The sequence below is a fragment of the Plutella xylostella genome, chromosome 19, assembly GCF_932276165.1.
Source record: "Plutella xylostella chromosome 19, ilPluXylo3.1, whole genome shotgun sequence".
In the NCBI taxonomy this organism is placed as follows: Eukaryota; Metazoa; Arthropoda; class Insecta; order Lepidoptera; family Plutellidae; genus Plutella; species Plutella xylostella.
In genome coordinates this window covers 8216171-8232398 of record NC_063999.1, presented here as the reverse complement: position 1 = coordinate 8232398, position 16228 = coordinate 8216171, and the positions used below count along the sequence as shown (strand labels likewise).

At 35.2% G+C, this 16228-nt stretch overlaps 2 protein-coding genes across 4 annotated transcripts in view; one reads left to right on the top strand and one right to left on the bottom strand.

Annotated features, from left to right (window-relative positions):
- Positions 1 to 13111, bottom strand: part of LOC119690648 (synaptic vesicle glycoprotein 2A) — a 34060-nt gene extending 20949 nt beyond the window's left edge. The window contains exon 1 of one of the 2 annotated variants that reach the window (XM_048627745.1): positions 12954 to 13111. The gene's annotated coding sequence lies outside the window, so the exon portion shown is untranslated. The remainder of the gene's footprint in view (positions 1 to 12953) is intronic. The other variant, XM_048627748.1, reaches the window with a different exon arrangement.
- Positions 1 to 16228, top strand: part of LOC105387160 (hemicentin-2) — a 210069-nt gene that overhangs the window by 91469 nt on the left and 102372 nt on the right. The window lies entirely within an intron of this gene.

Below are 16228 nucleotides of genomic sequence, written 5' to 3'. Positions count from 1 at the left end.
GAACAAGTAAAACCTAGATGTTAACGCATGTTTGGTTGTTTTTAATGTGCAAACTTTATCTACTCTCCTTTTGTTTGTTAATTCTGGGCTGTAGGGAAGTGCCGTGTGCTGTTTTAAAACTATACTTGAAATAAATAACTGGCGGACTGTTAGTACTTTGCATGATTCATATAGAAGTTTCGTCGGATAACGGAAAGGGCGAAATGTTGAGACTTTAAGAACTGCTCTTTGAGCTCTTTCGATCCTCAATAATAAGGTTTTAGCCGAGCCACCCCACGAAGTGATACAGTATGTTAATACTGATTGGCACAGCGCAAAGTAGACTTGTCTGATAATTTTGGAATCTGATATAAAACGAAGCTTTTTAAATACAAATATTAATTTACGAACTCTGCTGCTTAGAGCTTCTATATGTTGCTTGAATGATAGAGTTTCGTCGATGATAATACCCAGATATTTAGTTTTGTTTGTGTTAGTAATTGTAGGACAGGTGCAGGGATAGCCCAGGGATTTACAATAGTGAGCGTATACGTTTGGAATTTTTAATTGTGATTTGGGTTTTTGTTTTGAAAATTCAATAAAGTTTGTTTTCTCGGCATTAAGTGTAAGTAGGTGATGCTGAAGCCAGCGGTTAACAATATTGAAACCTCTTTGTGCATAATCGTAAACTAGATTTTTGTTTTCCGCGTTAGCAGAAAAAAGTAGAGCAGTGTCATCAGCGTACGACAGAATAATGCCGTTTTCTAGTTTAAGGTTGCAAAGATCGTTTATATATATTAGAAATAAAGTAGGGCCCAGAATACTTCCTTGAGGAACTCCAAAACCGGTATTTTCCTGATCAGAGCTGACGACATTGCCTATCTTCACGCACTGACTGCGCTCGGTCAGATAATTTTCAAATAGTTTCAGCTGGGTACCTCTTATACCTAACATTTCGAGTTTATGTAATAAAATCGGGATAGATACTGTATCGAAGGCTTTGGAAAGATCTAAGAATATCCCTATTGTCTGATTACCTTTATCCAGATTTTGAGCTAAGTAGTCAGTTAACTCATGTACAGCATCGGCCGCTGATAACTTAGGCCTAAAACCAAATTGTGTTCTAGATAAAAAAGAGTTTTTGTTTAGAAATTGCATTAATCTGTTGTTTATGATTTTTTCTAATATTTTAGACACAGCTGGTAAAAGAGAAATGGGTCGGTAATTCGTCACCTCTGTTTTATCGCCAGATTTATAAATGGGCACAACCACTGCTTTTTTTAAACATTTAGGAAAAACTCCACAGGAAAGACATAGTTGGAAAATATATGTCAGTGGTGGTATTAATATATGTTTGAATTTCTTTAAGATTTTATTAGATATATTATCCCAACCAACTGCGCAATCGTCTTTTAAACTCATGATAATTTTTTCTACCTCTTCCATGTCAGTATTTATTAACACAAATGAGTTTAGTGGGGCGTTGTCAGTAGGGAAAGTATTAGAACCAGGTGTTAGTTTTTCAATTTTTTCTGCTAGTTTTTTTCCTATATTGGCAAAGAAGTTGTTTACATTGTTTGCCGATACTACATGGGGTGCTTGGGGGTGTAATAGAGCTGAGGGAGATTCATGTTGTTTTGACAAATAAGTGAAACTTTTAATGTGCTTCCAGATTTTTTTGCTGTTGTTTCCCGCCTTTTCTAATTCACTTTTTTCGTACTCGATTTTAACTTTTTTAAGTATTTTATTACAAAAATTTCGGTACCTTTTGTATGATAGTTGTAGGACAGCGTTATCTGGGTTAGATTTAGCCTTCATATGTAGTCTATCCCTATGTCTCATGCATCGTAAAAGCCCCGGAGTGATCCAGGGTTTGATGTTGCAGTTTTTATTACTCAACTTGATGTGCGAGGTATTTTTTAAAATCGCTTGTTGTATGTTATTTATTAAGTACGACATGCAGGTGTCCGCATCATCACATAATGTAAGCTGCATGATGGCAAAATGAAACCTAAACTTATTTCGTTTTAAAAAATTGCAAATTTAAACCCGTACTAGACGGTCTAAATAAAATAATTATCTCTCAAAAGCTTATTTATAGTTTCCGTTTCTTATTATGTAAGCAAACGGAAACTTTTAAGTATAGTTTGTTCAAACTATCAAACCCCGTATTTCGCTTACAGGCACATAACATACAAGTAAATTTAGTTTTTCCGCTCTTAATAATTTATTTGTGGGTAATAAAATAAGTGATAATCAATTCATCTGTAATCAGAATACGATCCCAAAAAAACATAGGTACAGTATTTTAATACGAAGCAAGGAACACTAGCCAAAGCTAGTTAATCAAGTTATCTTATAATAATTATTCAAAAACTGCCAAGCCTGAAACAATTTCATCACAGTTTAGATCATAAATTATCTGACACAAAAGTGGCTGCTTAAAGTAGCATGTGCGTTTTATTAATTAATGTACGACACTTTGCGAAGAAAGGAAACCCTACTTTATGGAAAGGGTGTAGAATTTAAATTTGTTTGCTCTACACCCCCATTAGCAAGATACAGAGACGAATGAAACACAATCTACGTACGAAAATTGTCCCCATTAAGGAAGTGAATTTGCTCGAACTTGCTACACGAAGCGGCAACTTTGCACATATGTGTGTGTGTATGGGTGTGTGTGTGTGTTGTGTGAACATTAAGACACTTACAGCATATTATAACTACAGAGAGTCCGTACACGCAGTGAAGTAGGCAGAAATAGCAATCCGTGGTAGTGGACGTGTAACGACAGCCCGTTCACACTAGTCGTTAGTCGCATATAAGACTATGTCAAATGCTCTGGTCACCATACACTTTCGCAATCCAATGTGAACAGCTCCATATAAAGTGTATGGTGACCAGAGTATTCTTTCTTCGACTTTTAGTTTTGGGGGTTGATGCAGGCTGAGAACAGAGTTGTAGTTAATCTATCCTGAGACCCAGAGGCCAAAAAATTCAAAAATTCAGATGTCGTCGGCTGCAATTTGCTGCTTTGTCTGAGCCCTGTGGTGGGTCTCCTCATTATGTCCTCTTATGAGGTCATGGGGTCTCTGGAGGCTATATCAAGTGATACAACATACATACATTATTATAATATGCACAAGACTTTAATCCCGAAGAGGTAGTTCTAGGTGACTCGCAAGCGAGCCACCCGCTTTTCGCTGTACATTTGTACTCACGTGATAGGTCGCGAGCCGTATCGCCGTACAATGCACGTAGGGTACAATCTAGATGTGCAGGTTTCCTCACGATGTTTTCCTTCACCGTAAGAGTGCGTAGTGCTTACTTAAATTCCTTATTTTTAAAGAATTCATCGGTATGAGGCAGGATTGGAGCCCATGACCCCACGGTTGAGAGCCAAGACCTTATGCGTTACGCCACCATGATTCTACACTCTGCAGGTTTCTCATAGCGGGCTTTATTATAACATATTTAATTGCTATCATATCATAAGCATAGTGAGAAAATCCCATTTTGGGCCCTTGGAATGTTATTTCAATATTACCATTTCACATACCTAAGGGGTACTCTGTTATCTTGAAAGGTAGGAATTAGTTTTACATAATCGGATGGAATACAGGGCGGAATTTTATCAGTGATACAGCCTTTGGCAGGTGTACTCGTGATACTGAACAACTTTCATTATGGGTCCAATATAACCAGTTGGTTGGTTGGTTAGATTGTAAATCATTTAAAGAATCCTAATCCTAACTAATATTATAAATGCGAAAGTAACTGTGTCTGTCTGTCTGTCTGTTACTCTTTCACGCCAAAACTACGGAAAGAACATAGGCTACTTTTTATCCCGGAATTCCCACAGAAAAACTTTTTAAGGCGAAGCGAAGCGCGCGGGAACAGCTAGTACTTTATATATCGAAACCGATTTGAAAGAAGTGTTTAATTTCAATAAGCCAAGTTAGTACCTAATACTGCTACTTATTTCCTCTTATTTATGTAACAGTCAACAAAAAAAACATTTGAAGTTTAAATGTTTCTTGGAAAGACTTTTCTTTGTTTTAGGTACTTATTTACCTTGTATCTTGTGGCTTTATGTACAAGCATGTTATTCAAAGTATAAACAAATTCATTTTGAGTTGGAAATGGTATTTGCCTGGAAAGATTCGAACCTAGAACTTCAAATGTTTCTCGAATTACAAATCTTAGGTTTTAATTTGATTGATTCTTGATAATTTAAACCAACCTTTTGCTGGATGCTGGTATATAATGTATTTACTCTCCTCTAGGTTAATATTTAATTAATTTTAATTATAGTATTTTTGTTTACAGGTAAGTGGCGGACTATAGCTCTGAGTTATAATAGCGGAAAGCGGTGAAAATAGATTCAGAATAATTGTATAATGGACACGGAAGGTAAGCTTTTACCTAAGAAGAAAACCTTTAAATACCTTTCTATTATTTAACTAATACCATGTAAAATAGCATGAGTCCTACTATGACCTCTCATTCATAGATTCCTATGCCTGGTAAATAATAAAGTTGGTTTTCCTTTGAAAAATATTAGGAACTTATACATGACAAATACAGTGTATGATTTAAAAAAATACCAAAATGACTTATCGGAAATGCTCGGAACAATCGTTTTTGGAAGAACAATGATAAAAATCCATCCCATATAACATGACATTAAAATTTATGATAAACAACAATGTCCGTTGTTGTGTGGTTGTAGTTAGAATCAAGTTAGAATACATAGAAATCCCAAGACAAAGACTTTCGCTGTCGGTTTTTTTACGATATCTTCCTAACTTATATAATATTATAAATGCGAAAGTAACTGTGTCTGTCTGTCTGTCTGTCTGTTACTCTTTCACGCCAAAACTACCGGACAGATTTGAATGAAATTTGGTATACATGGTCTAGACCCTGAGAAAGAAGGCTACTTTTTATCGCGGAATTCCCACTTGCGGAAACAGCTAGTACTCCATAAACACTACCACAAATTCATTTAGTTTGTATTAAAATATTGTTGTTCATAGTAATAATATAAATACTACTCATATCTCTCAAGGATCTCGCGGCGTCTCATTCCAACTTTGCAAAGATTACCTGTGCTTCCTGAGATTAAACTTTGAATTATTAATATTATAAAGTTTTCAAAATGTAAAAACATTTATGTTTATATTCTCAATTGTAGTAGTCTATTGCATGTCAACTGTAGAGTTTGATACGAATTGCAAAATAGTGAAATAAGGGAAGTTATTAAAACTATATCACGCCATATCTCGCATCGCCAGTGTCTGAAATTACGACTACATTAGAAACTTGTCTGGCGTTGACACTTGTTTTAATTGCAAAGTTTGCGTTGCCGCATTATAATTATACTCTGTGAGTTTTAAAATACTAACATGAAAAAAAAAACTTTTCCATTGAAACTTTTTTTGGTCACATTAGAGAACAATGCTTTTTTTTCGCGAATTTCCAAAACTTGTAGAATAAAAGTAATTCAAAATGACGCCCTGAGTCACCCCCTTTCTAGTATACCCTTTTTGCAACACCATGTATAACACGAGTACCTCATCGGTTGTCATCTATTTCAAATATAATAAAGATGAAAATGCTTTTATCATTAACCTTAACGATAATATACCTGTATTAACTATAAATCATCATCATCATTAGCCTATGTCAACCCACTGCAGGGTATACAGTCATATTTGTGCAATAAATAATAAAAAATAAACTGCTATTAACTCTTAAAAACATATTATTTTATCTTATCAGTCTTATCACCGATACCTTAAAAACGTGCTCGTTTTACAAAAACACGTAATAGTCGTTACGTTTAAAAATAAATTGATTCCGCGGCCGCCTCCACCAGTTTACATAATTTCGATAAATTTATCGCTCCATAATCTGTTTGTGTAAGAAAATTAATTCAAAACAGTCTTTAGGCTCTAAACTGTTGTGAGACCGCGGTTCTTCGGATGTCATTTTGTAAATTGGTTCTTTGTTTGTTACGTACCTCAAATGGTTTTATATTGTATTTTTTATTTTTTAACACCGTAGTCTGAAATACCTAGGTATATTCAAAAAATGTGATAGAGATACTTAAGCACATTGAAGAGATAACAATTTTCGATGAAGATCCATATTATAAAATAAAGTTTCACGTATAGTTGTTCTTTACGTTGATGCGTTCTAGAATTATGAAATCCCATCCGTCTTTTGAAACCCACCGTCGTCCGTCCTGAAGAATTTATTAATCTACGGCTTATTTATTTATTTACAAACTTTGAAACCCTATAACACAAGGTACCGTCAGTTTTATAAGTAAACTCGTTCGCAGAACTGCGAAGCAGAGGCAGCAATATGAGACCTAACGGACCCGCGAGCTTAGACCCGCTCGAAATACAAATACAGTGAGGGGAAAGTTTAAAAACTTGAGAAGTGGGGAAGCCAGGATGTCGGAAATAGCGCGGCCCAGTTCTAGCGGATCGGATGCACTTCGGGGCGGGCCTGAGTGGCGCAGGGGCCAACGCTTGTGGTTAGATTTGGAACTGCAGTTTTGTTTGTAGTATCGATAATATTAAGTAGTTGTGAACTATATGAGACCAGTTCAGGTTGTTGTTCGCCTACTGGGAAAGGACCATGTCCAATATAAGATCATCGTTGTTAAGTTAATGTTAAACTTATACTTATAAATTAATATTTAATTTGGGAAATGTGTGTTTTTTTTTTAAAGACTGATCATATACAGGGTGTTGCAAAAAGGGTAAGTATACTAAGCCGAACCCAGTATGTGCAGCATGTTATATCTAAGCCCGAAACTGAAATCAGAATTACAAAAATCGTGAAAAAAAAAAACATTCTCCATAGTAAAAAGTCACCGACTAAGTTTCTATGGAAATTGTTTTTTTTTCACGAATTCCGAAATTCTGATTTTGTTTTCGGGCTTAGATATAACATCCTACACATGCTGAATTCGACTTAGTATACCCTTTTTGCAACACCCTGCAAGTATATATTATTATGAATGCAGTTAACGGATAACATGAAGTTACAATACATTCACAGGCGTAGGAAGCTGAGCGAACAAATCGCTACCGCTCATCGTAAGCACACAGGTCTACAAACTCTATTGAAAAAGAGACAAGGCATTTAGGCCAAGCGTGCACGAAGCGTTCCATTCTGTTCTGGATTTATGAAAGTCTAAGATTTGCAGACGGATTTTAACTTAAGTAGTTTCTGCTAAATAGCCACTGCCTATCTGTAGGTACTCCGTTTAGGCTTATGTTTTCTAATGTAATTGTCATTTTTACAGCACTCGTTCTCCCATATTCTTTCTAAAAACAGCATCCATTTTTCCATCAATATATTGGCTCAATTTTTCGTGAACGTTTCCCCGAGAATATCTCAAATCTCAACATACACCTGCACTATACTTGAAGCTGTCAAAACTTCGGGCAAACTCTTTCATTCTCACATCTTAGCTATTCAAAGTGAGCCGAGCTGGGAATTTTCAGCGTGCCGAGTTAGTTTATTTTGATATTTGAATTACAAATTGCTCAAACTATTCGCCTACTGAAGAAGTTTCTTCCTGGGATAGGTGCTAAAGAAGATGTGTTCTTTATACGTGAGTTTTATACTAAGTTTTATGCTTAGACTGCTTTACAATGGCTGCGTAAAGGTTGGTCTATGGATCGTGTAACCATTATAGCATCAGAACGTCCAGATATACAAAAATGCATATTAAAAAGACGTATATTTATTGATCTTTTACATTAACAGCAGCATTACCTACCTACGAATAACATTATTAAAAATAATTAAATAAGTTTCCGATAACACCTACTGGCAAAAATTAGAGTAAGTAAAACGTTTATTTGAACAACCTTTGAATTGAAAAATATTTTTGAAACTTTTAAAGCTTAATTATACCAATGGTAACATAGATAAATTATATATAATTCTATGGACAATTTAATTACTTAGTACCTAACTAAGTAATTAAACTGTCCATACAATCAATGGATACGCATCTTTTATTTTATTATTTTCTCCATAGCTCTATACTGGTTCCTAACTTCTTCACATTTATGAATCCGTCAGTAGTTACTGACAGTGACCTGTCACATAGTCACATAGTGGGCTAGTCGGTAGTAGGCTGAATAGTGACTAGTCAAAGTTGAATTTAGTTTAACTTGCAAACTAGGGCGTTATCCAGCTAACACTCCGGGCTTAAGTTCAATTCAAACCTAAGCCCGGAGTGTTAGCTAACTTTGACTAGTCACTATTCAGCCTACTACCGACTAGCCGACTATGTGACTATGTGACAGGTCACTGTCAGTAACTACTGACGGATTCATAATTTGATAAAATACATTTTTATACATTAAGCTTTGACTATTACTGTATAAATATTATATTGTAAAAACGAAGCATAGCATGTGGGCATAAGTGACAATATAAATAGTTTGGTACTCCAATGTTATTTTGATTATTCGAATAATTGATATTCGTGTTTATAAATTGAATAATTTAATAATCATCGAGTCAACAAGAATAAATGTTGAGTCAATAATGTCTATTGTAATTTTATATTGAGGGTGCATAAGTATTCCAATATTGTATTATTACTATCTACTGAAACTGTTTTTATGGTTCTGCACCTCAAAAGGCTAAAATCGGAATTCATAAAAACATTAAAAACCTTATTTCAGTGCAAAAAAAACGTCTCGACTTTAGGCTCGGGAAATCATTCACATACAAAACCTTTTTTTTAAGTCAGATCACACATATTTCTTCAGTTTCAGGAACTAGAAGTAAACGGAGCTGAAATTACGAGGGTTGGACAGCTGACCATTGTCAGAAACAATTTGTGGTCGTTAATAAAAAAAAAACTTTTCTTCGCAATTAAAACAGGCCAATAGGTTAATTATATTATTCAATATTTTATCTATAAAAAAAACGAATTTATAAAATGACCGTTTTATTTCGGATCGCTTCTGTATGGTTATCTTTATTGTTTGCTGATTTTTACCTTTGCTTTTTTTAGAATTATAACTGGTGACTCACCAGTGGTGAGGCAAAGCCATGTCGAAAATTTGAAACTTAAAACTCTTAGCTATAGTCTTTGAAAAAGTTTGATTAGATATTGAATTTTGTCTAAAATATATCTTTCAGGGTCACGGTATTTATATACGGCCTCTATTTATTGCAACCTATCTAAGATGAACTAGGTTATCGACCCTATCCTATCACGCTCCTAACACACTTCTCCTAAAAACCTTTTTATCAATTTGCTCGTCTTAATTGTGCACAGCAAAACGAGCTCTACTTACCCAGAATACAGATCAAACTACTTAGTTTACGGAACTGAATGATAGAAAACCGAAGGACCAAAATGTTACGCAGGCGCTCAAATAGATTTCGCGGCAAAAATCCCTTATTTTACTTTATACTTAGATATACAGGTTGATTCTTTCGTAAGCGCATATCTGGAAGTATGTTACAGAGCTCTTCATTCTGAACAACTTTTGTTATAATGACCTTGGGATATAACGAAAAAAAAAGATGCTTCCCAATACAAAAATTGGTTGTTGTTTGGTTGACACTGTGTATGGGGAGCATCTTTTTTGTTCGTTTTATCCCAAGGTCATTATAACAAAAGTTTTTCAGAATGAAGAGCTCTGTAACATACTTCCGGATATGCACCTACGAAAGAATCACCCTGTATTGTGTAAGGCATTCTAGTTTTATATCTCCGTACTAACTAAACCAGAGATGCTCTAGCTATTGTCGATCGTAGTGTCCCTCGATCGCCGATTTTATTTTATATCGTAATTTCCCCTCTTCCGGCTGAATGGGCCTCGGCCATTTCTCCACTGGTTTTTTTTTTAAATCCAACATAGACGATTCGAAGAGGTTTGAGACCGATTTCGTTTCATCTGCTGTTTTACCTACTTTGATCTCTCCCTACACAAACGTAGGTAAGTAAGTAGGTATTATATTTTCGGTATATTATTATAATCTGTAAAAGATTCACGGCATCGTGATTCTGAAAAAAATCTTATAGATTTAATAAAAGAACGGTTGGTCACGTAACTTTTAGAATTCGGCATTTTTTTGTCAGCTACAATGATTTTTTGTGAATATTTCATACAAAGTCATATAAAATGAACTATGACCTATTTCTGATTACGGCTGCCTGCTATTCTATCGTTTATTAAAATATTTTACTACTTAGCACATACAAATGTATTCGAACAGTACAAACTACATCTACTGTATATGTAATGTTAATTTAAATAAACTCAACCAACACGAAATTCATTAACAAAATATTATTTAAATTAATATTTTACCCTTACTGTGCATAAATTTAGAAAGTTTTTAAATGAAAGGGCGAATTTCTAGTGCTCTACATCATATTACAGAACCATTAGTGGCCTCCATCAAAATCGGGATAGAATCTTGAATAAGGAGAAAAAAAACGCAGCCTAAATGACGAAGTGATCAATCATATTTAGGGGTTATAAGGGGTAAGTATGTGCGCAAGTACCTTCCCGCACCCAGCTTACATCTTTTCAAAGTTTAAATCAAGATTAGCCATGTAACGTTATGTATTAGGGGTAACTTTTTTTGTTGGTAGGTACTTTATTTACCCCCTTATTCATAAAAAAGTTACTGGACGGATTAACTATTGAACTGTTCTGTCCCTCTCTAACAGAGAACAATTTGTTCTTTGACAGAGAGTGACAAAACAGTTCAATAGTTAATCCGTCCAGTAACTTTTTTATGAATAAGGGGGTTAGTCTTTAATTTAAACTCTTTTAAAAGTAAAGCATCCGTAATAATACACAGCAAGACATTAGCCTCCTCCAGGATTGGAGGATTATTGACGGCCGAATGGTTTAGTGGTTAGTGACCCTGACTGCTATGACGAAGGTCCTGAGCAGATATTTGTTTAAAGACAGATATTTGCAAGCAAAAACATTTTTGTTTTAAATTTTAACATTGAACAAATTTACCTAAAACTACAGTAAAATCATAAACTTTTTAAACAACAAGAAAACTTTTAGTACATTAAATATACCTATCGTCTACTATAAATATGTAGGCATAAAACTTTTCCATTCGATAAACAAGACCAGCCTAAGGTAGGTATAAATAATATAAAAAGTGGACGGAAGTTCATAAAGAGCCTACAACGGATGGGCTCCACGTTCTTACAAACGGGAGATCAAAAGAGGACTACCGCCATGGAGGTAGGCGTTTGTGATATTATTTTATATTAGACGCTCCCTTAGTAATATAGAACTCCAATATTTTTTTTAAGTAGCCATATTTGTGTCCCACTGCTGGGCAAAGGCAAATTATCAAAGTAAATAACAAGACTAGGCACAGTTTGTAATTTACAACATTATCGGTCAGACATACGTGCCTACATCTTTAAAGGAAACTTTCACACCGAGACGCATTGTTTAAAAACGACTCACATACAAAACCTCCTAAGAAAATTGGCCCCATTCCACTACTTGCGATTATAAATGAGCAATTAGAAATACAACCGCAACATACTTCAAGTCTGGGGATTACCGCGCTCTTGGCAGTGCCACAAAGAATCCACGCCAACGCAAGTATTTAGAAGCAGTATCTTATTGCGAATAAATAAATTCTTCACACAGTCTTGAGGTGTTTGGAGCCTCGAAATAATTGAGAGGGCAGGAGAAAATTGTTTATACAAGGAAGTATTAACCTTGTTTACAAAATTAGTCCATGTCATTTCATTATAATCGGCGAGTCGTGTGAAAACGTAATTTTATACCAAATGTCTGCGTTATTTATATCCTTTAGTACTGTGCAAAAGTGGAATAGTAAGCTGAAAGGGGGGGTAACACTGAGGGTCATTTTGAACAACTTAAAAAATCATTCACCATAAAAAAGTCACGTGACCAGCAAAGTTTTGGAATGAGTCCCTGAGTAACCCGCAAAGGCAGTCAAATATTCATCAGAATATTAGTTAATTCTGTTAAACGTAATTTTTAAACAAACTAATCTTCGTTTGAAAATGGGCTCTCTTTCAGGTACTTATACCCTTTTAAAAATACCTTATACCTACATGACTCAACCGCTTCCCTTGAAATATCGCGAAAGCGCGACTTAGCCCCAATTTCGCCATAATGGATGATCGCAACCAGGGATTGTTTCATCAATTATACGTCATCTCCATAGAAAATTTTGACAGATGTGTCAAAAGTCAGCCAATAATGATGATGAATAATGCCCTGGTTATGCTCTAACCCACTATGGTCAAATTGGCTCTTAGGGACGCAAAAAGTTAAATGCAGGATTGGTTACACAACTAACAACCGTCCACATAAGATCCTACAGCAATAGCCTGGTATGATTGTCCGTCCGTGCAAACTTAGCTCCAGGGGGCGGACTTGCTAAGACATCCGAGGGGGCACAAAGAATTCGACACACTCACAAATTATATTAACTTTCCTAAAAAGGCGGAAACGATGTTATTTCTCCCTCGAAACGAACAACTTAGACCGGATAGTTTGGGAATTGGTCGATAGTTTACTGTTTTGTTTTATAACGTCCTTACTAGTTTTGGGACGAGCTCCATTTTAACGTGGCTTTGATGTAGAATTGTAGGATATATATCAATTTAAATATCATAACTAGCAGTGATGTGGTGCTGTGGAGAGGTCTATGTCCAGCAGTGGACGATTACGGATCATTGATGATGATATTAATCTAAAATTAGGCCGACCCTAGTATAACCTTTCAATAACTATAAACTACGTAATAGTAGTACAGAAATATAAGTACCCCAGCTTAACCCGCAAAGCAATGAATGCACCATCACAAAGCATAAGCGTTTACATTACCTGATTGGTTGATTTATCGCTAAGCACTACTTAAGTGTAGATTAATTGTCTAATACACGGAAACGCGCTCACCTGTCCCACTGTGCGCACACTGGGCATAACCGGATTATTCCGCCGATCGGACATAGAGCTACGTACTTAAAACTTCCCCCGACTTTAATCCAGGCTTAAGGAGACACCACACTGTGCTACCGCGTCTTGCTGGAGTTTTCAGCGCACTGTTGGTTCAGACTTCAGACCCATGTGTGTGGCAATGAATGGAATATGTTTATTTATGTATGTATAGGTATGCAAATAAAGTTTAAACACGTTTTCGCTGTAACCTTGGTAAACTACATACTTAATTATGGTTTTAGTTAATTAATTCATCTTTCATTTTTGGAATCCCAATTTGCTGATGTCATAATTAATTATATGTATTATGTGCCTAAAATTAACAATATTGATTCAGGTGTGTTTTTTAAGGTGTTTCCGTCAGAAACGGCCGTTTTTAGCGTTATTTATAATATTTTTCTTCTCCTAATTATTCTAAATACTGAATATTATTGGGAATTGGGAGTTGGGAGGTAGGTTTTAAAATTAAAATTAGTATGATGTGGGCGTAAAACGGGGCAGTTTTAGGAAAAACGCTTCTTTCTTTCAATTAGCGGCGCTAGTTGGCCTTACACTTTTAGTCTAATAATACTCATATAGACTATATACATGATATTTTTACTATAATTATTGTACATAGGTACATGTATTATTGTACATAGGTACATGGTATGTATATACGTCCGGCGCACCCGGTCTAAAACTGACCGTAATCCCACTGTCTCATTCTTTCACCCGGTGACAAACCACCCTTGTCACTGCCATGCCACGCTAAAAATAAGGAGTTTATATTATGTAGCATCTAGTTATGTAGAGTTATTTTACAAATTATGTATGTAGGTAGGTATACGTCGTATCACAGTGATTCCTCATACCAATAGATAGATTTTCCGACATCCCATTAATATATTACAGTTTCCCGGAATATTGACATGACTATAGATTGTCTTTGTGATTAACATTATTGCAACATGTTGTGAAACCTGTATTTACGCATAAGGTAAGTATGTATAAATTAAGAATATTAAATTTATGAAAAAAGAAATATTTATTTTTTTGTGGAAAACAAACTAATGAGTAGTTCTTATTAATATAATTACCACTTAACAGAGCTATCTGAGTAAAATTTACACCGTCGTCAACTGCGTAGCGTAGATCCCGGATACAGAAATATGCTCCAGCGTCGAGATGTCATCCAAGGTAAATCTACATAAAATATTTTATGTCGAGTTAAACTTGAAAAAATATACCTTTCATGTACTGGCGTTAAGGTAAAGTTAAGACTGACTTTAGAATAGAATAGAATAGAATACTACTTTATTGACTTAAAAACAATTTACACAAATAACAATTTACAATAAAACGCAATAGGCGGCCTTATCGCTAAAAGCGATCTCTTCCAGGCAACCTTTGGGTGGAGGAGAGACTTAAAGAATAAATGAGGAAGGTGTACAAAGTGTAGTAAACATTCATGTTTAATAATAAATACTTAAATACTTTACCTACTTGAAAATACCTACGACGTAGGTAGATACAACGAAAATCGACGATCGAATGGCGTAGTGGTTAGTGGCGCTGACTGCTATGCCAAAGGTCCCGGGTTCGATTCCCGGCTGGGGCAGATATTTGTTTAAAGATAGAAATTTTGTACTTGGGTCTTGGATGTTAATATGTTTAATATGTATGTATCTATATCTATGTATTTGTGTAGATGTATCAGCTGTCCGATACCCATAACACAGAATCTGCCTAGCTTGGGGTCGCCGTCGGAGTCCGTGTGTGAAATGTCCCCACATATTATTATACTTACGGAATCAATACTCTGGTCATTTTGAGAGCTCAGAGACGCGGGACCTTATACTACAACGAACCAACGAACTGGGTCAAATAATAGCTTGATTGCTGAGCTTGTAACTCTATTCCCCGAAGGAGGTAAGTTTATGCATTTGTTTGTACAGTGTCCCGTATGTTATGCCTTAAGTTTGCGGTGTCTAGAGATTTCGGAGTTACGAGCACTGTGAGAGATTTTTCCATGACTGCATTCGATTTTTTTACCTCTATATTTAAAAAAAAATACTTGCACTACACGTAGCAGATGCAATGAAATGACATAAATTAAGTTCTGTTATAACTGTTACTCAGAAACGAAATAAATATTTAAGAAAATTACCATTTAGATGAACATGAAAAGATATAAAATTGAGAGAGACCGTTGCAATAACTTAAATATCTTTTAGTAGAAGCAAAACAGAACTATTTCAACTAAAAAGTGGACAGACCACTTAACATTTCTCGTGAATGCCAGTGCCTTTTCATCTCGAATTTCCTGTTTCTTTTAAGTTTTACAAAAAACCGCGAACCGTGCATTTCAATGTTGTAGTTTTTAAAATGCAGGAAGATGATTTTACACTCGCGAGCAATGACAAAGTTCCAGTGACGAAAGCATCTAATTACAACTAAAGAAAAGGCTAGCTTAATTTATAGCTGCGATATTGAAGTACAGTTAACTGCGCATCAGAATAGAAACTAAAAAACTGGGTCCATTCAGTTTTGTAATTTTCTACAGTCAAGTGTACTATAAAGTCCCTCATCATCAAAGAGTGCGATTTTGCTTTTTATGATCATCAGTTATTTACTTACTTTTACATACATTTTATAAACATTACCCTCCTCCGTCGGCAGTCGGGTAAAAATTAAATACTGATTGATTATGGATTTTTAACGGATTTGTCCTTTAATAAATATAATAATAGATCGATTAAATACGATCTTAAACATTTAGTTAGGATCCACTTCCGTTTTCACGACTTTATAATTGGACTGTAAGTGGAACATTTTCATTGTTCATGAGTGTAGAAGTCGTTGTATTCTCATGTAAGAGGCAAACATTCTGTGGACAAAGAGGGAGAGGCTTAACTATGTCCACTTGAGACCTTCTTCGTTTTTAAGTAATTTATTTTTGTCTTTCGATTGGCTAACGACAACAACTATAATTTATGTAGTTACGTAGTGTTAACATGTTAGAGTTATAGTAAGAGTGTGTGTACTACCCACCTTCTCCCTATGTTATGTAAATATCTTAGTAAGTAACACGACCTTTTATCAAACTTTGTTAGCGGTGAATAAACTCTTGCCCCTTAACATTGAACCTTTCTCTAAGTTATCGTCAAGTTTGAATATGTATCCACGTACTTTAAGTTTTCAAATCGACCCTTGTGTAAGTTATAAGTTACCATTGAAACTCAAAACTTATA